This window comes from Cricetulus griseus, chromosome 10 (assembly GCF_003668045.3).
Source record: "Cricetulus griseus strain 17A/GY chromosome 10, alternate assembly CriGri-PICRH-1.0, whole genome shotgun sequence".
Taxonomy (NCBI): domain Eukaryota; kingdom Metazoa; phylum Chordata; class Mammalia; order Rodentia; family Cricetidae; genus Cricetulus; species Cricetulus griseus.
Window position 1 is genome coordinate 13,860,125 of NC_048603.1, and position 26,375 is coordinate 13,886,499.

At 47.5% G+C, this 26,375-nt stretch overlaps 2 protein-coding genes and 1 pseudogene across 2 annotated transcripts in view; all 3 read left to right on the forward strand.

Annotated features, from left to right (window-relative positions):
• Rrm2b (ribonucleotide reductase regulatory TP53 inducible subunit M2B) overlaps nucleotides 1–16,426 on the forward strand; it is a 49,300-nt gene extending 32,874 nt beyond the window's left edge. Inside the window, exon 12 of the transcript XR_004771264.1 lies at nucleotides 15,023–16,426. The gene's annotated coding sequence lies outside the window, so the exon portion shown is untranslated. The remainder of the gene's footprint in view (nucleotides 1–15,022) is intronic.
• Nucleotides 11,272–26,375, forward strand: part of Ncald (neurocalcin delta) — a 384,273-nt gene continuing 369,169 nt past the window's right edge. Inside the window, exon 1 of the mRNA XM_027431388.1 lies at nucleotides 11,272–11,428. The gene's annotated coding sequence lies outside the window, so the exon portion shown is untranslated. The remainder of the gene's footprint in view (nucleotides 11,429–26,375) is intronic.
• On the forward strand, nucleotides 13,852–17,672 carry LOC100766997 (annotated as a pseudogene).

A 26,375-nucleotide genomic window follows, 5' to 3' on the forward strand; every position in this document is an offset into this window, starting at 1 on the left:
CCTGTGTCTCTGTATTTGCGGGCCAGCAGTCAAATGCTGTAGAGAAAAGGCCATACAATGGGGTTGGTGAGCTAGCTGAGTAGATGGGAGTGCTTGCCACGCAAGCCTGGTGACGGATGTAGATCCTTGGGACCTGCACAAAGGTGGAAGGAGAGGGCTGACTCCCTGGCATTGGCCTCTGACCTCCACAAATGTCCTGCCATGTGCACCCCCACACACTCACACACTTACACAATAAATAAATAATCCAAAAGGTCACATTACAAGGCAAGTTGGGTTGATTCTCTATGAACTCATGATTGCCTGCTGCAACACTATCTGGCAGTCCTACTGTGGTTGTCTGGTAAATCACTCTCCTCTCTGCTGTCTTAACTGGGGTTTCTATTGCTGTGATGAAATATCAAAACCAGAAGCAAGCTGGGGAGGAAAAGGTTATTTGGTTTATGCTTCCTTATCACTGTTCATCATCTGTAGCAGGCTCTTTTGGGCTGTCGGCTCCCAAATCATGACAGAGAGACTTATTGTTAATTATGAAAGTTTGGTCTAACTAGTTCCTAACCAGTTCTTATGACTTAAATTAATCTATTTCTATTAATCTACATGCTGTCACGTGGCTTGTAGCTTTCTCTGCATCTGGCTGGCAACTCCACCAACTTCCTAGAGTTCTCTCTTTCTGTGCCCGGAAGTCCTGCCTATACCTCCTGACTAGCTATTGGCCGTTCAGCTCTTTATGAAACCAATCACAGTGACATATCTTTACACAGTGTAATCAAATATAACAATCATCTAAGGAAGTCAGGACAGGAACTCAGGCAGGGCAGGATCCTGCAGGCAGGAGCTGCTGCAGAGGCCACAGAGGAGAGCTGCTTACTGGCTTTCTCCTCATGGCTTGCTCAGCCTGCTTTCTTTTAGAACCCAGGGCCACAGCCCAGGGATAGAACCACCCACAATGTACTGGACCCTCCTCCATTGATCACTAATTAAGACGCCCTACAGGCTTGCCCACGGCCTGATCTTATGGAGGCATTTTCTTAGTTTAGATCCCCTCCTCTCAGATGACTTTAGTTTGTGTCAACTTGGCATAGAAATATCCAGCACATTGACCATTGTTTCTTTGTGCCTTCTCTCTTCCCTGCCAGTAGTTTTCTCATTCCCAAACCTCTGAGCTCCCTAGTCTTTATGGATTTTTGACACAGATTTTTTTTTTTAATTAGCAAAGGATTTTGACACAACAGAAATCCTAAGTCTAGAACCTAAGACGTTGGTGGCAGAATTATGTTTAAACTGAGATGATGTGATTGCTCAGCGCTATGGCTGAAGGGGAGGTTTTTAACTGTAGACATGAGAGAACAGCCAGAGGCATCTGGAAGAGTCCAGAGAGAGAAAGTTGCAGACAGAACATGGCCAGCAGGCTGGACCTGGCCAGGAGAGAAGCAGGAACAGAGAGAGGGAGAGGAGGGGGGTGTGGGAGAGCAAGTGGGGGAGGGAGAGGAAAGGAGGGGGTGTAACTAAAATAGCAGGGTTATAAGGAGAATGAGTAGCTGGCAGGGAAGCCTGTGATCTGGGGAACTTTAGGGCAGGAGAGGAGGTTAGAATTGCTGGGATGCTAGCATGGGCTTTGGAGATATGTAATAAGAACTTGTGGTGCTGAGGGACCTGGGGGCCAGCATGTCCTTGTATGCTAATAGGCACCACAGACAGCCATTTGCCCCTTCTGCCTTTTGGGGTCTGGGAAAATGGAGTTTCCTTGGGGTGTAACAAGTTCAAGTTCCAAAGTTTTGCGCATAGTTTTCCCTGTGTAGTCATTATAATCAGAGAGTGCTGGCCTCGTACCTGGGCCCGATGGCTATGTAGTTCTGGGGTCTTCTGCTCCCAGTGTACCTGTGCATTCTCACTGTCTGAACACAGGGTGAGGAGTGGGATCCCCTGGGGTTGCCCTTTACTCTCTGGCTTCCTAATTGAAATGGAGAGAGAGACTCCCTTTTATCTGAGGGCAACAGTGAGGAAACACTCCAAAACACCTTTGGAGACAAGCTGTTTTCTTACTCTGAGTGCCCTTTCACTATCAAGATGATAAAGAGCTGCTTTTTGCAGAACATAGGTCAAGTGAAATTTTGCAGAAGGTAGATCAAGTTTCTTGATTTGCAACTAAACTGATTTGTCATTTTACTTTTTAAAATCAGTTCTTGGAAGAAAAAAAAAAGATTGGAAAGAATCAAGATTTATACCTTCAGAAGTGTTTTAGTTGGGCCTATCATGAAACACATGGTCACTCAAATTAGGGCAGTTCTAGGAGGGTTTAATCAAAAGACAGTTTGGAGTTGTAGGCAGGAAACCACAGGAGGTGTTCAGTGCTTGGGGTTATGGGAGTTGTAGTCAGGAAACCACAGGAGGTGTACAGTGCTAGGGGTTATGGGAGTTGTAGTCAGGAAACCACAGGAGGTGTACTTTGCTTGGGGTTATGGGAGTTGTAGGCAGGAAACCACAGGAGGTGTTCAGTGCTTGGGGTTATGGGAGTTGTCAGGAAACCAAAGTAGGTGTACTTTGCTTGGGGTTATGGGAGTTGTAGTCAGGAAACCACAGGAGGTGTACAGTGCTTGGGGTTATGGGAGTTGTAGGCAGGAAACCACAGGAGGTGTACTTTGCTTGGGGTTATGGGAGTTGTAGTCAGGAAACCACAGGAGGTGTTCAGTGCTTGGGGCTTTGGTAGGGAATAGTGCAGATGCTACTCTTGGCTCTTGCCCAGCTAAAGAAGCTAACTGAAGGAGCATTTATTTCAGAGGAGGAGATTGGTACTGAGAGGGTGGCCTTATAACCAGGGTTGACTGTCACTTAGAGGGAGGCAGCATCCCAAGACTCTTCTGCTGAGAAGTCGCCTAGGAGTAAATGGGGTCATCATTTGCTCCTCTCTTCCTGTCTCCCCCCAGGGGTGCCCATTAGCCCATGTGGGAGTCTGAATGTAATCGGCCCCCATAAGCTCATTGGAAGTGACACTGTGAGGAGTATGGCCTTGTTGAAGTGTGTCATTGTGGGGGTGGGCTTTGAGGTCTCACATGTGCTCAAGCCATGCCTAGTATCTCAGTTCACTTCCTGTTGCCTGTGGACCCAAGTTGTAGAATTCTCAGCTCCTTCTCCAGCACCATATCTGCTGTGTCCCGTCATGACGATAATGAACGAAACCTCTGAGTTGTGAGCCATCCCTGTTAAATGTTTTCCTTTATAAGATTTGCTTGAAGCAGCTGCAGTCGGAACAAAGCAACGAACGCACGTGTGCTAACCCACCGCGTCTTATGAACCCAGGGTGCCCTGCCTAGGCAGTGGTGCCACCCACAGGGGTCTGCTCCCCATCTCAATTAGTGTAGTCAAGAGAAGCCTGCACAGGCATGCCCTAAAGTCCACCTCCAGGTCATCCTAGATTTTATCAAGCTGACAGCACTAACCAAGCGTCCGTCATACCCAGTTATATCCTAAACACCTCAGAGGGCTCACAGTGTCCCTGACATAGAGATGGAATCAGCCTTCCCATCTCTGAGCAGGCGACTATAAAAGCTCTATTCCAATCATGTTTTACGTGCATATTAAAATTCATCCCCCCATCCCTAGGACTCCGAATGGCCAATGTGCTATAGGAGCATTAGATTTTCTTACTGTTCCAGGTTGTCCGCAGTCCCTGCCTTCTCTAGTAGCAACTCTCTGTGCTTATTGCTCTTCTCATTTCTAATTATTTTGGTAGATGATGTAATGGCTTTAGGGTTTGGACCTATGGTCTTTGCACTTGTCTTGTCCCAGGATGTAGCTCAGGGGTTGGAAACTTGTCTAGCACCAAAGAACAGCAGCAGAGCAGACACCCTGTGTTGTCCTGGGTGGCAGACACCCTGTGTTGTCCTGGCTACCCACCAGCCGGCCTGGTAGTGGCTGGTGAAAGCTGGGTTGTGTGGGAGCCTGCCAGGCTTCAGGGGAGAAGCCAGGGAAGTTTTCAGAGGTGAGAGTCCCCTGCCAGCTGCCGGACAGCAGAGCTGTTGCAGTCTGTGGAGATTTGGTGTTTTGTGGCTGATGGAGAACTTACCGACTCAATTCCACCGAGTTCTCCTAAAAGGAGGAATAGTTTGGGCATCTTGCCAACTGTGAGGTGCCAGCCCCGCATGCCTGGCACCGGGATAGGGAGAGCCAGGAGGCAGAGGTGGCTGTGACCTTCCCTTCCCTGGGGCCAGCAGGGGAACAGAGAGGAGAGAGGGAGACGTGGTGACAAGCCCCCTTCCTCTCCAACCTGCTCCACTAGACTGCTCCGAGGGTCCAGGTCCCCCCACCAGCTCCCTGGAGGTCACGTGGGAGGCACCTGCTCCCAGCACCTTTGGGGATGGTGTAGTTTAGCTCTGTGCTCCAGGCTTCCATACGGTGGCGCCCTTGAGCCACCAGTATCTCAGCTGGGAGGCTGGCCCCCTCACTGCAGGGACTCAGGAAGCAACCCTGTCTCCAGAGGAGCCACCAGACATCTGGATACAAAGCTCTGTGCGCTCAGCCCCTCTCCTTTAGGACAGAATTCCAGAAGGAGTCCCCGGGGAATCACAGCCCTGGCCAGCTGGATGTTCCGAGACCAAAGTCCAGGGGACAAGGGCAGAGGTGTGGGAAAGCCTGCATTCTGATTCAGACTGAAAGAGAAAGAGCCTCTTTCCATAAACGGATCCCGAGCGGCTCCAGAACACAGACCAAATGACAAGAAGCCAAGAACTCTGTGAGGTGTCAGGAGGGCTGGGCAATCACAGGGTCACTGAGACTTGAGGGTTTGCCCTCAAGTTAACCACTGAGCCATCTCTCCAGCCCATTTTAGCATCCACCCCTCCCTCCCTCCCTCCCTCCCTCTCTCTCTCTCTCTCTCTCTCTCTCTCTTTTTCTTTCTTCCTTTCTTTCCACCTTGGGAGAGTTTTATTTAAATTCTCTGAGTTTCATGTGATTTACTTAAAAACCAGGAAAGAGTACATAATAGAGAGTTGTGTCTTGTGAGGTTGTTATGAAGGAGAACAATACAGCACATTCAAGGGACTCAGCCTTACATGTGTACTTGATAAATATTAAACAACACCGCTTTAGCATGTATTTTTTGTTTTTGGAGACAGGGTTTCTCTGTATTGTTTTGGAGCCTGTCCTGGAACTCGCTCTGTAGACCAGGCTGGCCTTAAAGTCACAGAGATCCACCTGCCTCTACCTCCCGAGTGCTGGGATTAAAGGCGTGCTCCACCAGTGCCTGGTTAGCATGGATTTCTAATGCAGCATTTTTGCTACCTGGGAAGTATCTCCTTGTGTTTCCTTAACCAATATTCTGTCTATGGCATTTGGAGCTGTGAAACTCAGTTCACAATAATTATCTGTGTAGGCTTAATGTTATTTGTTGCTGTAATCACGACCATTTCCTTTTAAGGTTAACGAATAAGTCATAAGCCCTAATAACGATCATTCCCACTACACTCAACAAGGGGCTTCAGCAGGATGCTTGCTGCTGCTCTCTGGAGAGGCAGCTGTGCTGGGAGATCTCACCCCACACCTTTTAGGATTCAGGCTCAACCTGACATGGAGGAAGGTAGCTGTGGTGTGTGTTGCTTTAAGGTTACTTAAAGTGTGTGTCTGGAGGTCCCTTAGGGGAAAAAACAAACCTGGGCTGTCCAGCCTTTGGGTCCTGGCTGTCTAGGCAACATCAGGGGTAGGCTCCCTCTCAGGGCAGGTGTCTCAAGTTGGACCAGTCATTGGTTGGCCACGCCCACAATTTCTGTGCTATCTGTACCTCAGCACATCTTGTAGGCAGGGCAAACAAAAGGTTGAAGGTTGTGTGTCTGGGTTTGTATCCCAACCCCACCACTGGGTCCAGTCATTTCTTAATGGCCCAGGGAACCAAGCCTTCAATACCAGAGTCAGTGGGGACGCATTTCATATCCAAACTGTAACAGTTACGTTCTAGTTCTATGGTTCATGAGGTCAAAATAACCAGGAGTGAGGTTTCATTTCTCTCGCAGGGAGAGAACTATCCCTAAGAACTCCAGACATCTGTGTGAGGTCACTTGCTAATCTGTCCTAGTCAGGGTTTCTTTGCTGTGATGAAACACCATGACCAAAAGCATCTTGGGAAGGAAAGGGTTTGTTTAGATTATCCCTGTGCATCACTGTCCATCCCTGAAGGAAGTTAGGGCAGGAATGCAAACAGGGCAGGGCCCTGGAGGCAGGAGCTGATGCAGAGATCTGGTAGGGGTGCTACTTACTGGCTTGGCCGTGATGGCTTGCTCAACTGGGATTTTTTTGGGTTTATTTATTTATTTAAAATTTTAAATTTATTTTACATACCAACCACAGTTTCCCATCCCTCCCCTCCTGCTCCTCCCTTCCCCCACTCTCCTTCCACGCCCCAGGAAGGATAGGGCCTGCCATGGGGAGTCAGGGAAGCCTAGCACATCAAGTTGAGGCAGGACCAAGCTCCTCCTCAGGGCATCAGAGCTGAGCAAGGCAACCCACCATAGGGAATGAGCTCCAAAAAGCCATCTCAAATGCCTGGGATAGACCGTGGTCCCACTGCCAGCATCCCCCCCCCCCAGCCACACAACTGTCACCCACATGCAGAGGGCTTAGTTCGGTCCCATGCATCAGCCTGCTTTCTTACAGCACCCAGAGCCACCAGCCCATTGATGACCCCACCCGAAATCACAAATTAAGAAAACACCCCACAGACCTGCCTACAGCCCGATCTTATGGACCCCATTTCTCAGTTGTGGTTCTCTCCTCCCAGATGACTTTAGTTTGTGTCATGTTAACATAAAAATTAACCAGGACACTAGCCCGTATCCTGTTGGATGAATAAACCCTAGATCTCTATGGTTCAGTCATAGTCTGAAATATGCAAATAAAACACTTTGGGAGCAATTTGGTTTAGAAGCAACACTTTTTGATGGATTTAAATTTATCTTTCCCCTGGAGAGAACCCTACAAAGTTACCAAGTTTGACAAATTTATCCATAGAAGGAAATACAAAATGATTTCTGAGGCTGTTTTTCCCGTGGCGTCGTTATTAGGGAGCAGATGCTCTCTCCGTTTGGATGAGGACAAAGAATCCTTTCAGTTAATGGAATCACAGATTTCAGACACTTCTCAATGAGAATGCAAACAGTTTGATTAGGAAGACACTCACTGTTTTGTGTATGCTGCTGTGATGGCTGTTGGATTTAATTGGCAAACAATTAGGATTGTAATACCCAGTCTTTTCTTCTAAACCCTAAATAAAGCATCAAATCTCTAATCTCCAGTCAGTTGGTTGGCAACACTGATCATATTGTTTTGAAATCAGAGATCTAGGACATGGAATCACTCTGAGTGGATTCGTGGCGATCAGCATGCTGTCAGCCTGTGGGTTATTTCACGATGGAGCCACCACCCTTGTACTTCCTCCGTCCCTCCTGTAAAATGATCCCACATGATGGTGATGATGAGGATGGAGGTGACACTGTTGATGCTGATATGTTGTGGTAGATAATTCCCAGGTGTATGACGTCATCAAATATTTGCTGTAAACACGCAAATAAGGGCTATTACTAATCCCTTTTTCCTTTTTTGGTTTCTCGAGACAGGTTTCTCTTTGTAGCTTCTGAGCCTGCCCTAGAACTTGCTTTGTAGACCAGGCTGGCCTCAAACTCACAGACATCCGCCTGCCTCTGCCTCCCAAGTGCTGGGACCAAGGGCACCACCACGGCCTGGCCTACTAATCCCACTTTACAGATGAGGAAATTGGAAATTGGTTGTTCAAAGTCTCATGGTCAGTGTGTGGCAGGCCCATGAATGTTTGATTCCAAACACTGCTGTGATTGTTTCAAATTAAAATTTGGCACACTCGAGGGTCTCCGTGAGGGACGGTCTAGATCAGATTGGCCTATGGGAGTGTCTGTGGAGCATGTCTTGATTGCGTTGAGGTGGAAGACCCATCCAGTATGGGTGGTACCGTTCCCTAGTCACATGGTCCTGAATTTTACCAGTGGAGAAAGGTAGCTGACCACAGGCATTCATGGATTTACCCTTTACTGATAAACCCAGCTGTCCACCACGGGAACTTCACACCTTTCGACAATTGCAAGTAGGGTGCCTTTTATTGCAGGGGTTATGTGGGAAGACCTGGCTGGTCTCCCTGTGGATGCAGTCCTCATGGAACTGTCCATGGTGGTTCCTTTAAGAGCCTGAAGTCACTGGAATCTTCCAGTATTAGACACCGGGATAGATTTCTTGCCTATTCTAATAATCTACTTTCTACCTCTTTTTTTGCTGGGCATTATTTTTGGAGGGAGGGGAGTTATTTTTAGGTTATACACTTATAGTAATCCCGCCCTCTCCTCTCCTTTCTTTTTATGTGTTTGTGAATTACAGAGACATGAAGGGGAAAGTCTGGCTTATTTTTCTCATGTGTTGACATAGATTTCAGAGCTTGAGATGCTAATTTCTGATTTTTATAAATAGAAATGTATTTGCCACATAATAAAGCAACAACTACCCAGTTATGGCAGAAATTATGGGCTACTTATCTATAGTCTTTAAATCTTAGTAAAGCAGAAAAGCAAAAAAAAACCGCAAAGGCATATCTTAGTTAATTTGGGGAGTTAACTCGCTCTGTAGACCAGGCTGGCCTTGAACTCACAGAGATCTGCCTGCTTCTGCTTCCTGAGTGCTGGGATCGACCACCACTAGCTTTATACTAAAATAGTGTTTCAGGTTGATGCTAAACTATGTCATTTCCTCCCATGTAGCAGTCCTAATATTAATGGACTCCTTGGTCAGGTTTTGGATAGGTTCATAGAATTCTGTTTGGCCTCTTCTCCCTACAGTATCTTACCCCACAGATCAAGGAACCAATGCAAACACTCTGTTCTGCTAACCACTAAGTGTGTCCATTCCAATGGGAAACGTGAGAACCCTGGACAGTATTGAGCACAGCAGGCCCGTGTGAGCCAGACATGGGCCAGAACACCATTTATTGCTTGGTTCCCCTGGAGTCACCTGGCTAGTAGGGAGCTATGTGAATACTTTGGGCCCCTGATTATTAATTTCAGTGTAGAAGTCCTTGAACTGTCCACATAGTCCCTTGCTTCAGTGCAGAGCATTCTAAATCAGCAGAAGCAGACCCCCTTGGGGAGCCCCGGGGAACTGTTATGGAACACAGTTGCTGTTGCAGGTCTTTAGGGTCACTTTCTTTTGGTCACCATGATTAGTTGAGGGATAAGCCAATGACATGCAACCGTACACTCGCCAGGCATCTTGGGAGTGACCCTCTTATTCTCTCAGAGGGGCGTGAAGGAGAAGGAGTGTAGTTACATAAACTGCCACAGTCATCAGTGACAATGTGGAGCCAGAGGTTGGAACTGACACTGAAGAAGTGGGAATAGAGACGGAGGGGACAGGAGTCATCTCCTGACAACCATGAATTCTACATCAAGTTTTAGTTGACTCCACACCGAAGAGAGCCACTGTACTCTCATGTTGGTTAATCATATTGTCAGCTTGACACAACCTGGAGTCACCTGGGAAGAAAGAACCTCAGCTGAGAAACTGCCCAGTTCAGAATGGCTTTTGGTGTCACCTGTGAGAGATTGTCCCAGGCAAATGTGTTTGGGCTGTGTAAGAAAACTAGCTGAGCACATGTCACTGTGTGAGGTTTCTGCCTCTAGATTCCTGCCCTGACTTCCCTCAGTGATGGGATTTTGACATGGCGTTATAAGCTGAAATAAACCCAATTCCCAAGTTGCTTTTGGTCAGAGTGTCTTATCACAGTGTCAGAGAGCAATCTGGTGTGAGGGGTGCTTGTGGCCCTAGCTGGTGCCTTGAGAGAGGCAGGGTTTGTGACAGGGAAAGGGTAGCTAACTACAGCTCCTCGTGTTGAGCAAGGGCAACAGCTGGGCCGTGATTAAGATTTTACAGCAGAATAATCAAGGGAGCTTCTGAACCACCTAGACTCGACTCAGTCTAGAAACTTCATGTGTGTGTGTGTGTGTGTGTGTGTGTGTGTGTGTGTGTGTGTGTGTATGTGTGTGTGCGTGTGTGTGTGTGTGTGTGTGTGTGTGTGTGTGTATTTATGAATATGAAAAACTACATAACCCTGTTCTAGAGGCGCCTTGACCACCCACTGGACCTTTTTAGCCAGGAGCAGAACATATCCTACTGTTCACACTCCTGCCCTCAACACATGACCTTGCTAATTTCACTGCACCAGTTTGTAGTCAACACACACACAAACACACACACTTTCCAAAGACCCTTACAGGGTAATTTTGCTCGAGGGGTTAGTGTTACAATAAATCTTTCTGCCAAAAGCCACTGCACCCCACTGCCACGTGTGCGCTTTACGCCAGCCGCCCACCTGAGTTAGGCCCAAATGAATACACAGAAACTTGTATTAGGTTCAAATGCTGCTTGGCCAATGACTAGGATTCTCATCTGTTATCTCAGTCTCAATTATCATACATCTGTATATTTTATAAGACTTATAGAGGATGCCTTTGGCTGGCGCCCTCTTTTGCCGGTGGCTCACATCCTGCTGCTGGAGGAGGCGAAGGGGGAAAGACGACACTTCCTGTTTCTCCTAGCTCCTTGAGAATGAGTCTCCTTGCTATGTCACTTCCTGCCTGGATCACCACTTCTCTACTACATTTCCCAGAATCCTCTTTGACTCCTAGTCCTGTCTAACTTGCTGCCATTGGGCAAACAGTATTTTATTCAACAATCAATAAGATGAACACACACAGAAATACTTCCCCCATCAGGTGAGCTCCCTTAGGTCTTCCTGGAGTGTGGCTTCATCAGCCTCTTTCCCGTCATCTACCACCCCGCATCTTAGGGCTTTGTTCAGGTTGGTCTTTCTATAGTCTGTGAACTCATCTGGTCACAGGGGAACCAGGGAAACACAAGGTGTGAATTCACAATACAATTCCCGCTGACAAGAACAGATTACCAGGGAATAGAAACAAAAGAGCAGATACTTAAAGGAGAGAGTGGGAAGTGAGTACATAAGAAACAAGACCTTTGCCACCTGGAGCTTTAGCCTCTTCCTGTCCCCTCTCCCAGTGACCCCACAACACCAATGCCTCTCTCCTTTTCTATCTGTCAAACAGAAAGGCTGTATAGGGTGGCTTCTTCCAAAGCAAGGCCAGTCAGTTACTGCACTTAAACTGCCTCTTCTGACCCAGAGCGGTGGGGGAAGGGTCAGAGGAAAGGCGTGCTCTTGGACTACGTTGGTACAAGGAGAAGGAGGTGAGTCACAAATCCAAACCGAGAGCAGATCGTTGCTGACTGCAGGACGAGATGATTGGGAGAGGCCTCTCTGAGAAGCTTCTCCCAGCTGCAGCCCTCTGGAGATGCCAGCAGGCTGAGGAGGGCAGAGGGAGGTGCTTGGGAAGAGCTGAGAAACACGGCTGTAAGTAACATTCCTTTAGCTTCTCTGGAGGGAAAACTCCCCAACAGTCCTCCCTGTTCCATGTTGATATCCCAGAAAGACCAGATAATGACACTGCGGTAATTGGCCCCCATAAGCCCTTAGGGAGTGGCATTATTGGGAGGTGTGGCCTTGTTGGAGGAAGTGTGACACTGTGGAGATGGGCTTTGAGGTCTCCTATGCTAAGTTATGCCTAGGGCAGTTCACTTCCTGCTGCCTGTGGGTCAAGATGTAGAACTCTCAGCTCCTTCTCCGGGACCGTGTCTGCCTGTACGCCACCACACTCCCGTTCACCATGTTTCCCGTCGAGATGATAATGGACTAAACCTCTGAACTGTCAGCTGCCACCTCAGTGAAATGTTTTCTTTTATAACAATTGCCGTGGTCATGGAGTCTCTTCACAGTAACAGAACCCTAACTAAGACGTGGCTGTGAATATAAACATGAGGCTTTTTTGAAGTTTCCTTAGCTACAGTAGGTGTGTGTGTGTGTGTGTGTGTGTGTGTGTGTGTGTGTGAGTGTGTGAGAGAGAGAGAGAGAGAGAGAGAGAGAGAGAAAAGAAAAAGAGAAGAGAAGAGAGAGAGAGAGAGAGAGAGAGAGAGAGAGAGAGAGAGAGAGGAGGTGGGTGGGGCCCTTTTAAAAGGGAACGTAGTGAATGTGCACAGGTGGTGCTCTTAGTGGCTGCAGCTAAGTGCGAATCCTGTCAGAACCCCAAAGGCAGGGTACAGATGCCTTACTAACAATGAGCACTTAGTAAATGAATTGTGATCAGAGGAGTGAATTTCTTAACTGGAGTAAGCCCTTGTGGAAGCACCAACAGTTGACAGTTTATTCTCACTAATGATGGGTCACAGAGAAAGTACCTTTACTAGCTGGAGATGGTGGATCATGCCTGTAATTACAGAACCCAGTGCTGGTGCAGGAGGATGACAGTGAGTCTGAGGTCAGGCTGGGCTACGGAATAAGAATCTCTTTTAAGAAGTTGTTTTTTGGCATGGCTCCCGTGGCTTGCGTTCCTCACATGCTGCACGAGGGGCTCAGGCCGTGGAGGATGTGTGTCAGGGTCATAGGCTGTTTGGAGGCTGCTGGCCTGTGCCCATTATCCTCATCTCTCTCAGCTGCTAATCTGCCACAGGGGATGCCATCATCCATCAACAGGTCTCTGTGAGTCACACTCATGTGATCATGTGGACTCTGACTCAGCCTGGTGCCAGGCTCACTTTGTCTTCAGTCTTGTTCTCTTGGGGCTTAAGAGATGTCTCAGTCCCTAAAGTGCCTGCTAGGGAACCATAAGAACTCATGTTTGATCCCCAGAAGCCATGGAGAGGCTGTGGGTGGACAGTGTCACTATAATCACAGGCTAGTGGGAGGGCAGATGGCAGAGACAGGCAGATCCCAGGAGCTTATTGGCCAGCCAACCCAGCCAATCAGTGAACTCCAGGTTCAGTGAGAATCAAGTGAAGGCAAATACTCATTGTTGACCTTTAGCTCTCCCCACATGCATACACCCACAGCAACACACACTCACACACACACACACACACACACACACACTCACACACACACATACACACATACACACACACAGACACACACACACGCACACACGCGCGCACACACACACTCACACTCACACACACACACACGCACACTCACTCACACACACACACACACACACTCACACACACACACACACACACACTAAAACCTTTCTTTTGATGAGATGGCACAAGAGCTCTTTTGAAGCTTCAGTTAGAGCTCTAACTGCTAGCAGTGCCTGGCATGTTGGGGCAGTGCCTGGCATGTTGGGGCAGTGCCTGGCATGTTGGGGCAGCGCCTGGCCTGTTGGGGCAGCGCCTGGCATGTTGGGGCAGCGCCTGGCCTGTTGGGGCAGCACCTGGCCTGTTGGGGCAGCGCCTGGCATGTTGGGGCAGAGCCTGGCATGTTGGGGCAGTGCCCTCCCTCTGTATGTAAGCTCCTAAACAATGTCTAACGGCTGATGCAACTTCTCCCCATCACTATTCAAGAATCCATGGGTCAAAGGGGAGGCATGAGAGCAGCTGGCAACCCATCAGCAGGTCTCTGCCTCTGTCCCCATCTCCTCTCGCTCTGCTGGTCTGCAGGGCTTAGTTCCGAAGGGCGGGACAGTTCTGCCAGCAGGTAGATGTTCATGCCTTTGACCTAGAGTTGAGACAGCCTCTCTGTCGCCTTGGGTCCCCTGTGCGTCTGAGTCAGCAGGCAGGTCTGGTGCTGTCTGTGGTGTCCAGATCAAGTCTACCTCCCATCGAGGAAAGGAAGAGTGCGCATGACGGACAGAAAGTTCTCAGGTTTCTCTGCGTCCTCCCATTTGGGATGACAGTCAGTGGGGGACTTTAACTCCCAATGCAGACTGCTGTGCCCCAGCAATGGAGGAGCTGGCTAAGGGAGGAGAGAGTGTGGAGCAGTGGGAAAAAGCCTGTGGCCTGTTACAGAAGCGGGGACTGTAGTGTTTATGCATTTTTCTTCCATTGTTATGGATGCTTGTCTGTATCCACTGTGTCCTTTTGTTTCTTTAGTACTAATTGTCACAGGCCCTACCTTCCTTAGCTGTGAGCGCCTTATTTTCTTCCCAGTCTTATTGTCTGATACAACATGTGTTTGTTAGAATTAACTTCTTCTCACAATGTCTTAGTTACAAGGCACCAGAGAGGAATGAAGATGGCCTATGGGCCTTGTGCCTTCCTTTGGGGAAAGAGTTGGTTTGGTTTGGGTTGTACACAGGGTAACTGCATCACAGTAAGCAAAAGCATGGCCTTGCTTTTGTCTTTATTTGTAGTAAATAATTTAAGAAGACGTATTCAAAGCCAAGTTGTCAGAGGTGGAGTGTGACGGCCTCTTGGTACATTGACTTCATTAAACTGAACCTCCGAGGTATTCATTAGGGGCTCTCCTTGGTGCCAACATTTCTTTCTTTGTCCCTCTCCTCTCCTCTCCTCCCCTCCCCTCTCCTCCCCTCTCCTTTCTCCCTTCCCTTCCCTTTCCCTTCCCTTCCCCCTTCCCTTCCCTTCCCTTCCCTTCCCTTCCCTTCTCTTCCTTTCCCTTCCGTTTCTCTTCCCTTCCTTTTCCCCCGCCATCCTCCCCCCCTCCCTCCCTCCCCTCCTCCTCCCTCCCTCCCTCCCTCCCTTCCTTCCTTCCTTCCTTCCTCTTTTCTCCAGATATAAGTTCATAGCCAGTTGGCTTTAGGTCAGGAAGATATCTGACTTAGTCAAATGGCCTGTGAGCAGAACTTTGGTTTCCCAGAGGAAGAAGGAATGTTGCCTGGGTTCAGCTGCTCCCTCCCAGGGTAGCTGCTCTGCCCTACCCTTCTTGCTGGCCTGGCCTGTGGCTCCCACACTTGGCTAGCCAGCTCCCAAAATATGTAGATCCACTCCCTACGATAAGCATACTAATAAATATCTCGACAAGTCTGATCTGTAGCTGAACCCTGACTAGATGAACTGGCCCAAGTGACATTTGTAATCAGACTAGTGGCTAGTTCTTAAGAATGGTGCCATGGTCAGTTTGTTTGTTTGTTTGTTTTTTCCAATATGACACAAGCTGGAGAGAGGAACCTTGATTGAGAAGATGTCTCATCAGAATGCCTGTATGCAAGTCCGTGGGAAATTTTCTTCACTAATGACTGATGTGGAAGGGTCCCAACCACTGGGGCAGGGTGGTATAAAAGAGCAGACTGAGCCAGCCACAGAGAACAAGCCAGTGAGCAGCACCCTTCCTGGACTCCGTCTCGGTTCCTGCCTCCCAGTTCCTGCCTTGACTCTCCTTCATGATGTTAAGTGACATAAACCCTTTCCTCCTGAAGCTGCTTTCAGTCACGATGGCTTCATCACAACAATGGGAAACAAGCTACAACAAATGGGGTGGATTTCAGGCAGTGAGCTTCACTTTCTTCTTTGTTCCTTCACGGTTTCCAAGAGTCTTGAAAGAATGTTTTAATGCAAAAACAGTAGCTAAAAATCATCCAAATGTTTTTTTTTAAACCTAAAAGCATTTAAAATAAAACAGCTCAAGGGAAGTGATTTCACAAAAATGACCTGAAGTCTGTTGTTCTGTTTACAAGCTATCTCACAGAACTTTAGCAAAGTGCTTCTGAAACTTAGGGTTTCCAAAAGCACAATTAAAAACAAAACCTTTGGGGCCGAGGGCTACTGAGAGTAGAGTGGTTGAGTGTGTGCTCAGGGTGGACGAGGCCCTGTGCTCAATCCCCAGTGCCAAGCAGTGGAACATAAGAAACGTACTGGAGGTTGTCAACCTTTAATCCCAGCACCAGGGAGGCAGAGGCAAGCGTATCTCCATGAGTTCAAGGACAGCCTGGTCTATACAGCAAGACCCTATCTCAAAAATGAATAAATAAACATACCCCTACATATATGTGTATAAATGGCCTAATGTCCCTTAAATAGCCTTGTCTAATAATAGACATACCACCCTTTTCAAAATAGGATGTCGAGTTAAAGTACCTTAATTTTCATACATACTAAACATTAAATTATTGATCCATATTTTTCACTTTGCAAAGATGGTGCAAAGACTATATTTATAGATAGCAAAATAGCTACACACTTAACACTTTGTACTTTGCCCCTTTATGAATAACGTTTCAGGCTCACATAACCTAGAGCCAACACTATCCATAAACTCGTCTTCATGTGATTTCAGAGCAGCCTATTGTGCGAATGTGTCATTTTGCTCATCCCTGGTTCTCTTTTTCAGACATTTGGGCTGTTTCCAGGTTCTTTCTGTTGTAAATTATATGTTGGAAGGCTTATTTAGACAAATGGACCATTTCCTTAACTCAGTACCTCTGAAGATGCAAAATCCTGTCTGCCACCTTGCTTTCTAACAACCCTGAATTCAGAGACCACTGATGAAGCATTTCCCAAAACCTGGACTTCCTTTGTTCCTCCCCCTCCTCCAGTTTATAAAATATAAAATCGCACCAGAGTTGCTTCAAATGTGTTTCCTTTGTTGCTAGCCAGGGTGTGCCTTCTTTTGTCTACTGACACAGTGTCTGGGTCCATGTCTGTGATGTGGTTGTATGACCTGAGGACATGATGCTCCCAGGTGTGGTTGAGGGACAGGGTTTTATTGTAGATGTGAGGGAGTGTACAGCCAGAGGCACCTGGAAGAGGGCGGAGTGGTAAGAAGCAGAGACGAGCCACAGGTGATACCAAGGGAGCCTTAAGGCCAGCGTGCAGTTTGGTCATCTAATAGGGACCACAGATGGATAGCCATTTGTCCCAAGTTCCTTTTAGACCTGACAGTATTCACCCATGCACCCAAAATGTCCACTTGATGTGTGCATTCATTCGTAGATTTTTTAAATTTTCATTTTATTATTATTATAAAATGTGTCTGCAGCTCTGTCTTTTTTCCGACTGGAACCACGGAGGCTGTTCCAGAGAAGAAAAAGAAGGTTCCTGCTGTGCCAGAAACCTTTAAGAAAAATCAAAGGAATTTTGCAAAGTTGATGGTGAAGCACTTTCCGGGAAAATTTTGCTCTAAAGACACTGTGGAAAGCAAGGAGGAAGCTCATCTGTGAAAAGGCAAAGCACTACCACAAGGAATACAGATGTACCGGATGGACGGAGATCTGCCTGGCTAGGATGGCAAGGAAAGCTGAAACGTCTGTGTGCCTGTGGAACCCAAGCTAGCATTTGTCATCCGAATCCGAGGTATCAGTGGTGTAAGCCCAAAGATCCGAAAGGTGTTGCAGCCACTCCTGTCTTCGTCAGATCTTCAATGGCACCTTTGTTAAGCTCAACATGCTGAGGATTGTGGAGCCACACATTGCATGGGATACCCCAACCTGAAGTCAGTAAACGAGCTCATCTACAAGTGTGGCTATGGCAAAAGCAATCAGAAGAGAATTGCCTTGACAGACAGTTCCTTGACTGCTCCATCTCTTGGTAAATACGGCATCATCTGTATGGAGGACCTAATTCATGAGATCTATACAGTTGGGAAATGCTTCAAGGAAGCGAATGACATCCTGTGACCCTTCAAATTATCTTCTCCACGAGGTGGAATGAAGAAAAGGACAACTCGTTTTGTGGAAGGTGGCGATGCTGGCGACAGGGAAGACCAGATAAACAGGCTTATTGGACGGATGAACTGAGGTGTTGCCCATGGTATTTTTGTAATCTGGTCAGTTAATAAAAGTCACAGCTGGGCAAACTGAGAAACAAAATGTGTCTGAGGTGCACTCACTTGTGCACTCACTTGTGCACGTGTGTGTGAAGGTCGGAGGTCGGCATCAGGTGCACATTAGAACATTTCCACTTATTTATTCAGTGTGTGTGTGTGAGTGCATATGTGTACTATAGCACACATTTCTGTTTGTTTAGTCAGTGTGTTTGTGTGTGTGTATACATATGAGTGCGTCCTCAGAATCCACGTGGGGGTCAGAGGACAGCTTTTGGGAGTTGGTTCTTAACTTCCACCACGAGGGTTCTGGGACCAAACTCAGATCAAGTGTGTAATTTAGAGTATTCACAAACCTGTTTCCCAGGGATGTGTAAGACCTGTTCAGACATTGTCCACACCTGGAACTGAATCCCCAGTCTCAGAGTCTCCGGATGTTAATCTGTCGATAGGAACAAAGACGCCCAAGATGGCAAGGATAATAACCGTCTCTCCCAGGATGCATTTACACACTTGGGCTTTAGTGGGGACTCTAGTGGCTGCAGTGACACAGGCTAGCTCGGGCTGTACTGTCTGTTGTCACCACCCTTGGAAAAGGCCTCACAGCTTTCTTTCCCGTACTTAGAATACACGATCTGAGTCCTCCAAGAAGGGGAAGATAATTTTCCCTAAGGGAAATTGCCAGGGTTAAAACCAGCCTGGCCCTTCAGAGTGTCAGGTCAGTTGGGGTGGCTAAGTCACGGGTCAGGAGTTCTAAATTCCATTCAGCTGTCTGCCCCGACACTTCCAGACAGCGGGAAGTAATGGGCATGCCATCCACAGACAGTGAGTGACATCCACGGACAGATGATCCACTTTGGCCAAAGATATGTAAGCGGGGATGACAAGTGTCAATGGAAGTGACAAAACACCATGACCACAATCAACTTGGAGAGGAAAAGGGTTTATTTCAGTTTACAGCTTATAGCCCATCATTCAAGAAGTCATGGCAGGAACTGGAGGCAGGAACCTGGAGTGGGGAGTGGATACAGAGGCCATGGAGAAATGACACTTGCTGGCTTCCTCCCGTTCATTTTCTTACACATCTCCGAGGGACAGCACCACTCACCCAGTGGCTGGGCCCTTCCGCATCAACCTCTAAGAAAATGCATTGTAGGCTTGTACAGAGGCCCATCTGGTGGGGACATCTTCTCAACTGAGGTTGCCTCTTCCCAGGGGACCCTTGTTAAATTGTTGTAAAGCTAGGCAGCACAACCAGTGCCTCTCAATCTGTGTGATCCTCTCACCTGCATTCCCTGTGCTTGCCTCAGGGACCTCACAAAGTGCCCAAAGCAAGTGCATGGATGCACGGAGTTTGGGAAGAAGCACCTGAAAGGGACCAGGAAAGAGAATGGTGAAGAGAGGGGGCTGACAGAAGGCATGGCCACCAGGAACTGTTGCAGGCGGATGGCTTCTTGTCTGTCTTAGTTACATTCCTATTGCTGAGATAAGATACCATGACCAAGGTAACTTATGGAAGGAAGAGTTTATTTGGGACTTACAGTTTAAGAGGGGTAATTGGAGTCCGTAACCATCGTGGCAGGGAGCATGGTAGCAGGCAGGCGTGCATTGGACGGAAGGTAGCTGAGCGCTTACATCTTGATGCACAAGCATAAGGCAGAGAAACTGGGAATGGCTGGGACGCATCTCCTCCAACAAGGCCTCTTAGTCCTTTCCAAACAGTTCCACCAACCAAGTGATCAAACATGAGCCCCTGCGGGCCATTCTCATTCAAGCCGCCACATTGTCCTAGCAGGGAACTCTCAGAATCCAGAGGGAATCGCACTTCAGATCCTACTGCTCTTCCTCGGTCACACACCAGTCTTTGGTCTGTTGCTGGCTGAGAACTAGTCTGGACACAACAGATTGCTCGTACTTTCCCTTCTCCCTGTAAGCATATTTCTGAAGCCAGAGTGGGTGGAAGAAGCCAGCCATCAGTAGGTGAAACTGGATCAAAGGCACAGCATGGCTGTGCACATCTGTCTGCATTGCTCCCGTCCCCGGGGAAACACTAGTCAGTGCAGAGGCTTCCCACAGCCACGGAGGTCCTCTGTCTGAGACATCTTCTGAAAGCCAGACAAGGTCTCATGAGAGCATTTGCTACCCAGCACCATGTGGTACAGTCGAGTGTCTGCATGAAGCATAAGTTGAGTGTCTTCATGCAGAAGACATTTTTGTGGTAACTCGCAGCTTCTCAGAAAAGGTTCGGCCGCCCAGTTCACCTTGGCAAACATCCCCCGCCCCCCAGGTGCTTGGTCAAGCTTCCTTTGATTGTGAAGAACACAGTATGTGGAGGGTGACAAGGTTAGATTTATGAGTATTTGGGGAAAGATGAGAGAGAGAGAGAGGGAGAGAGAGAGAGAGGAGAGAGAGAGAGCAGTTGCATGGTTAGGCCTTTGAAAGGACAGGAATTTGTTCGTTAGAATGCAAGTAGGTTTCAGCAACTGACTTAAGTTTTCTTCCAGGAAGTTAAATCTGTCATTTTCTATGTTCCAACATCTCCACTGGCATCTTGGTCACGTCATGGCCTTTACTGCTTCTCTTGGTCTCCATGGTTTATTCCCCCCTGACTGATGTGAATGCCCTGCTGCTGCTTCTTCATGGTTTCTGTCGCCTCATGGCCCCTGTTGATCCTTGGCAGCTCCGGCTTCACAGCTTTGGCTTGTGTGTAAGTGAATGGCAGCATTTCACCCCATCTCTGACTGCTGCTTCCTTCCTGGGTTTCACTTAAAACTCCTTGGTGGAGGAATGGGTTGCTTGCATTACCGCTGTTGGGCTGGGCAAGCTGGGTTAGGAGCTAACCCAAGTCTGTGTTAGCTGTTCTAGGCATGCCCAGTGGAGGCCAGAGGGCTGTGTTAGCTGTTCTAGGCATGCCCAGTGGAGGCCAGAGGGCTGTGCTATGCTGTTCTAGGCATGCTCAGTGGAGGCCAGAGGGCTTTGCTATGCCGTTCTAGGCATGCTTAGTAGAGGCCAGAGGTTGCTGTCCAGTGTTTTCCCCAATTGGTCTTCATCTTGTTTTTGCAATAGGGTCTTTCACTGAATTTGGAGCTCACTGGTTTGGAATTAAGTCTGACCAGCAAGTCCCAAGCATCTTCTTATCTCTGTCCCCTGAACTGGGATTATAGCCATGTGCTGATGTGCGCAGTTTTTGTATTTTTATTTAAACCCTCTATCAATTGTATTTCACACTTGTTTTCTCCACAAACATCTCCCGGATCATCTCTACCTCTCTATCTAACAACTTCTTCTTCTTCTTTCCACAAAAATAAGAGCAACCTTCCCCCAAAGAAAATCAAGACAAAAACTACCAAGGGGAAAAAAATACCCCAAACCAAACCAAACCAAACCAAACCAATGGCCCACAAAATAAGCAAGCAAGCAAAAAGCATGGGACTTGTTTTGTGTTGACCAGTTATTTCTGCACTGTGGTTGAGATTCCAAGCCACACTCAGTGGAGAAAATGAATTTCCCCTTTGTCAGCAGATACCAATTGCAAACAGCTTCTTGGTTGGCGGCGGGTGAGAACCTGCGTCCTCTTTTTTATGTGGGTGCTAGGGTCAGGTCTTCACAGTTCCACAGCAAGAACTTTGCCAACGGAGCCACCTCGATAGACCTCCAAACACCAGCTTTTATTATATCCCCTATTATTGGGTTACCTGGGCTCAGTTTGAAAATTGTTCTGTAATATTGGCAGTGTTGTATTATCCGGGTTGTCAGCTGCCTGAAATGTCCAAGATGGCTCAATCACATGGCTAGTGGCTGGTTTCTGACACTGGCTGAGATCCTGGCACAGCCTGGCAAATAGGAATCTTGAGTTTTCTTCCATGTGGCCTTTGCATCGAGCTTGGGCTTCCTTAACAAAACACTATGGCCTGAGGTGAGGGAAATGGGAGCTTCAGGCTTAGAACACAAAGGTCCTACCTAAATTCTACTGGTTAAAATATATATGGTATCAATTTCGTTCATCAGAAAGCCAGTCTTGACTTAGCTTATCTGTTGGTGGAGAGTGGAATGATGACCTTCGGGTAATATTTACCCTAGTCTTCCCATGGTCAAAATAGCTCATGTCTCTCTTCCACACAAAATCATACTTGCCTCTTCCCCCAAAGTCACGGTCTGTTGTGGCTTTGTTGCAAAATCCGGGAGCTCACTGTGTAAGGCAACAAAGAGGTCCTTGAGTGTGGTCCTTTGGCTAAGCTCCTGAGGTCCAGTCCCTTAGTAGAGATCACTGAAAGACCTAACATACAAAGGAGGAGAAGAGGCAGGCTGGCCGCAGAGGAAACTCCCTGTCCGAAAGGAGGTGGACCTGCCTGTTGGATGGAGAGGGCGGGTAGGAGCATTGCATGAAGAAGGGCATGTGTGCAGGGAAGGAGGGGTCTGGGCCATCATGGTAAGAGCAAGGTTTGAGTGGGGTGCCGTTGCAGGGGTGAGGCTGTGATTCCTCTATGAAGGCCAGGCAGGTGTTGTGGAGCTGTGGGGATTTGGGACAGGAACCTTCCCACTCGATTCCATCTAGCGCCCTTCCTTCCTTCCTTCCTTCCTTCCTTCCTTCCTTCCTTCCTTCCTTTTTTTTTTTTTTTTTTTTGGTTTTTCAAGACAGAGTTTCTCTGTATTGTTTTGGAGCCTGTCCTGGCACTCGTTGGCCAGGCTGGCCTCGAACTCACAGAGATCCGCCTGCCTCTGTCTCCCAAGTGCTGGGATTAAAGGCATGTGCCTCCAACGCCAGGCCCCATCTAGCTTTCTTTCAGAAAGACCGCTAAGCTTTTCATAAGGAGCAGGAATAGGGAAGGTGGGGGGTTAAGACCAGACAGTGGGCTCTTCTTACAGCACAGGAAAGAGAATGAACACACAGGGATAACGTTTTGTCTTCAGGACAGTCGTTTTTTTTTTCATTTCAGAAATGTGGGTTGTGGTCAAGAGCTTGCTTTGGGATTAGGACACAGTTTAAAACCTGCTTCTGGCTCTACCTGCTGTTGTCGCTGAGGCAAGTGTTGCTCCATGCCTTGGTTCTCTGTTTGAAAAGAATGCTGTCTTTTTGTGTCACTGTGGCTCGCATGCACCTGGCAGGGCAGTTCTGAAACTGCCCGGGTGTGGTCTGCAGAGATCCAAGCTCGTCATCGGCTTTATCAAATGGTGCAGTGCAAACAGCTGAGGAGTTTGAGAACAAGGTGGAAGCCTACCAAGCTGTGCTGTTTGGGGGAAAGACAGAGGACCGTGAACCTCAGTTTTCTTACTTATAGAATGGGTGTGGGCACTGCCTTCTGGCCTGGCTCTGGCCAGACTGGAGGTAGGACAAGAAAACCTTCAGTAAGTTCCAACTACCTGCGAAGCGTCACTTGTGATCTTACGGCTGTCACTCAGTAAGGTTCAGCTCTGTTTAGTCACCTCTGGCCTGCCTTTGAAGTTATAAGGCTGCCCGATCACAACATTTACAGTCCCGAAGAGACACGGTGAAGACAGTGAGGTGGGGACATGCCTGTTTTATTCTCTTGTTTTCTTTCAGAATGAGAGCAGTAGTAAAGCTATGTAGTTTGGGGCAAAGGAAGAGTTAGGAGATGGGAACAGGGTGAAAAATTCAGAAAATAAGGGAACTTTAGGCTGTAGCAAGGAAATATGATCGTGTACTGAGTCAGTTAGGAATACAGGGAAGGTGTTGAGCGTGACGTGGTATAACTTTGGTTATTAAAATACCTATCTTTAAAAAATGCTCCCGGTGTGTTGGTGGCATGGCCAGGTTTCAAGATGGTTGCTGTGGGCTGGTAACTCAAACCCGCTCTCCTCCCAGCTTCCCCTTCTTGCCTGGGTTCAGCCTCCTTCTCCTGTAGCTCTGGCCTCCTGCCTTACTGTCTACCTTGTCCAGCTTTATCTGATATGCTTCTGCTCTGTGTTTGCTTTCGCTAGTCTTCCTGGCTGTTTTCTAATGCATTCAACCTGTCAGGTGTAAAGGCAGCTACTAGCTCTGCCCTGGAAGGGAAGCTGCACTGCAGCTGACTCTCTTCCCCTTGAAGCCATTTGCTTTCATCCTGTGGATTCCCTGCCAGCATCCTTCCCAGGGCTGAGTTTGGCCTTCTGAATAAATCCATTTTCCCAACATTTTGGAGTCTGCCTGTCAATCACTCCACCAGTGGGAGGGTACCATTGCTCCTGGCTGGAATTCAACCTGAGGTGTTTGTCTGTGCTTAACAAAACTCCAGTTCCAGTCTCTGTCCCCTTTGATTTCATCACAGGGACTGACCACTCTTCTTTCTGTCTTATCAAATTCTGCTCATCCTTCAAGACACTGTGCACAGTCTTACTCAAAACATGCTTGTCAAATGTTTGAATGGTTCCTATGTGCACATGGCTCCAAAGTCAAGGGGACAGAGGAGGCTTGGCATTTCAGCCTGATTGTCTGGTGTCCCGACAGCCAACCAGCCAGTTCTCCACCCTGAGGCTGCTCCGTGTCTGCCCTCATAAGATGGCTTCTACGCTCTCCGCCCCAAATAACCTCCTCTTTAAGTTGCTTCTTGCTGGTCTTTGGAGACAGCAATGGGAAAATTAACTAGTGTTGTCATCCTGCACTCCTCTCTCTCACCTCAATACCTTGCAATCAGCTGTCTATTTTTATTGTTATTAACTTGTCTATTCTGAACATTTCATATTAACTAAATACATAACATTTGTATAAAATTTGAGCCTGACACCATGGTGCTGTAATTTTGCTTTAAGCATCAAATATCTTTTGTATGAAGAGAAGGAAGAAAAAACAAGGAAGCTTTATATTCACCCATAGGGGGTCCATGTGCAAACTCTTTATCCTTTTCAGTGGACCTGAGGCCTTTAGTCTTCCTCATAGTTTTTTGCCTGTTTTGGATTCTGTGCCAGATAGCAACTTGGGGGAGCTCCTGGCACTTACAGATCATAGTGCCTAAGAAGTTGATTTTTTTTTCCAAAAACGTTATCCACTTTACATTTTATAAAACTATCGCCATCAGATTTCTCATATCCATCCTATTGTACTTTTAATGTTGTTGGATTTGCAGCAACAGTCTTCCTTTCAGTCCTGATACGTGTGTGTGTGTGTGTGTGTGTGTGTGTGTGTGTGCGCGCGCACACGCGAGCACATGTGCTCTCTTGATTAGGTTTGCTAGAAGGTTATCAGCTTTGATGTCTTCAATGAATTAACGTCTGCTTTTATTAGTTTTATTATTTATTATTTATTATTATTATTATTCATTATTATTATTTATTAGTTTTATTATTGTCCTGTTTTCTTCTATCTTATCAACTTATGTTACATCTTTATTATGTGTATTGTGGTTCTCCTCCTTTTAGATTCAATTATCTTTTGCTAGCTTCGTTTGCTACCGAGTTGTGTCCCTGACTTTAAACTTTTCTCTGTGCCAGGGAACTGCAAGCCAATGCAAACCCTTTCTCCCTTAAGTTTTGTTAGGATATTCCATTACAGCAGGAAAAAGCAATGAAGACAACTGCCTGTTAGGTTAGTTAACAGGTAGGACATGGGCGAGAGATTTGAGCTGGCCAGACGAATCCCATTTCCTTTCTCTTTGTACAGACATCCGGCATACAGGTTCCACTTTGTGTCCTTCCAGAAGAGCCTTGCATTCTGAGAAAATGAACAAGCTTAAGGACATGCTATATCTTGTGTGTACATATGTGTACACAGTGTGCATATACTCATGTGTCCCTGTGTTTGTGTGTGCATGTATATGTGTGTGCATGTGTGCTTGTGTATGGTGTGTATGTGTTTGTATGTCTGTATGTGTCTTTGTGTGCATGTGTGTGTGTGTCTGTATGTGGTGTCTGTGTTTTTATGTATGCATGTGAGTATGGGTGGGTGACTCTGAAAAAATGGACTTCCAGGCGGTGGTGGCACACGCCTTTAATCCCAGCACTGGGGAGGCAGAGGCAGGGGATCTCCGTGAGTTCGAGGCCAGCCTGGTCTCCAGAGTGAGTTCCAGGACAGCCAGGACTGTTACACAGAGAAACCCTGTCTTGGCCCCTCCCCCGCCCCCAAATAGAAGAATGGACTTTACAGTAGGAATCACTACATCTTCCTCTTCTGCTTCCCTTCGCCTCATTTTTGTCAGGCCTCGTCCCTTTCAGAGGCAGCAGGTTAATCCGTGTGTCAGACTCAACTTTCTGGTGACCCTGACCTGAGCTAAGGAAGATGTACTCAGTTAGCATTTACTGGGTCCATCCTTATAAACACCTTTCATTTAGCAGAACAAGAGCCATTGTCTACTCACATTTCACCAATTATCATGTATCCTACCTGGTCATGTGATGATCGTCCACCCCCAGCTTCTCAAACTCTGTGTTAATGACAGTGGATGATTGTCCCCGATTGAACACAGAACTTGCCTTTTGCTGCAGTTTTCATAGTGACTGGAGTTAATACTTTTAGACAAGGGGCAGTTGGGGTCTTAGCGAGTATGATTCTGTATTAGCAGTTCTAGTATGATCCAGGGAAAGTGTCTGCCCACCTCCCAGGTCTCAGGCCCCAGGCTTCTTGTAGGATGTGCTATTTTCCTTCAGTCCATGAAAACAGGGGAGCCTCTGAAAGCCAGGTCTTTGACAAAGCGGGGTGCAGAGAGCTTTCTTCCCTAAGTGGTTCTGATTTTTCTGTAGTGCTCTCGCTGAACAGGAGCAAAAGCTCAGAAATGTTCTAGGGCTCTTTTTTTCCTTCCATGACCAGGGGTCCACGATA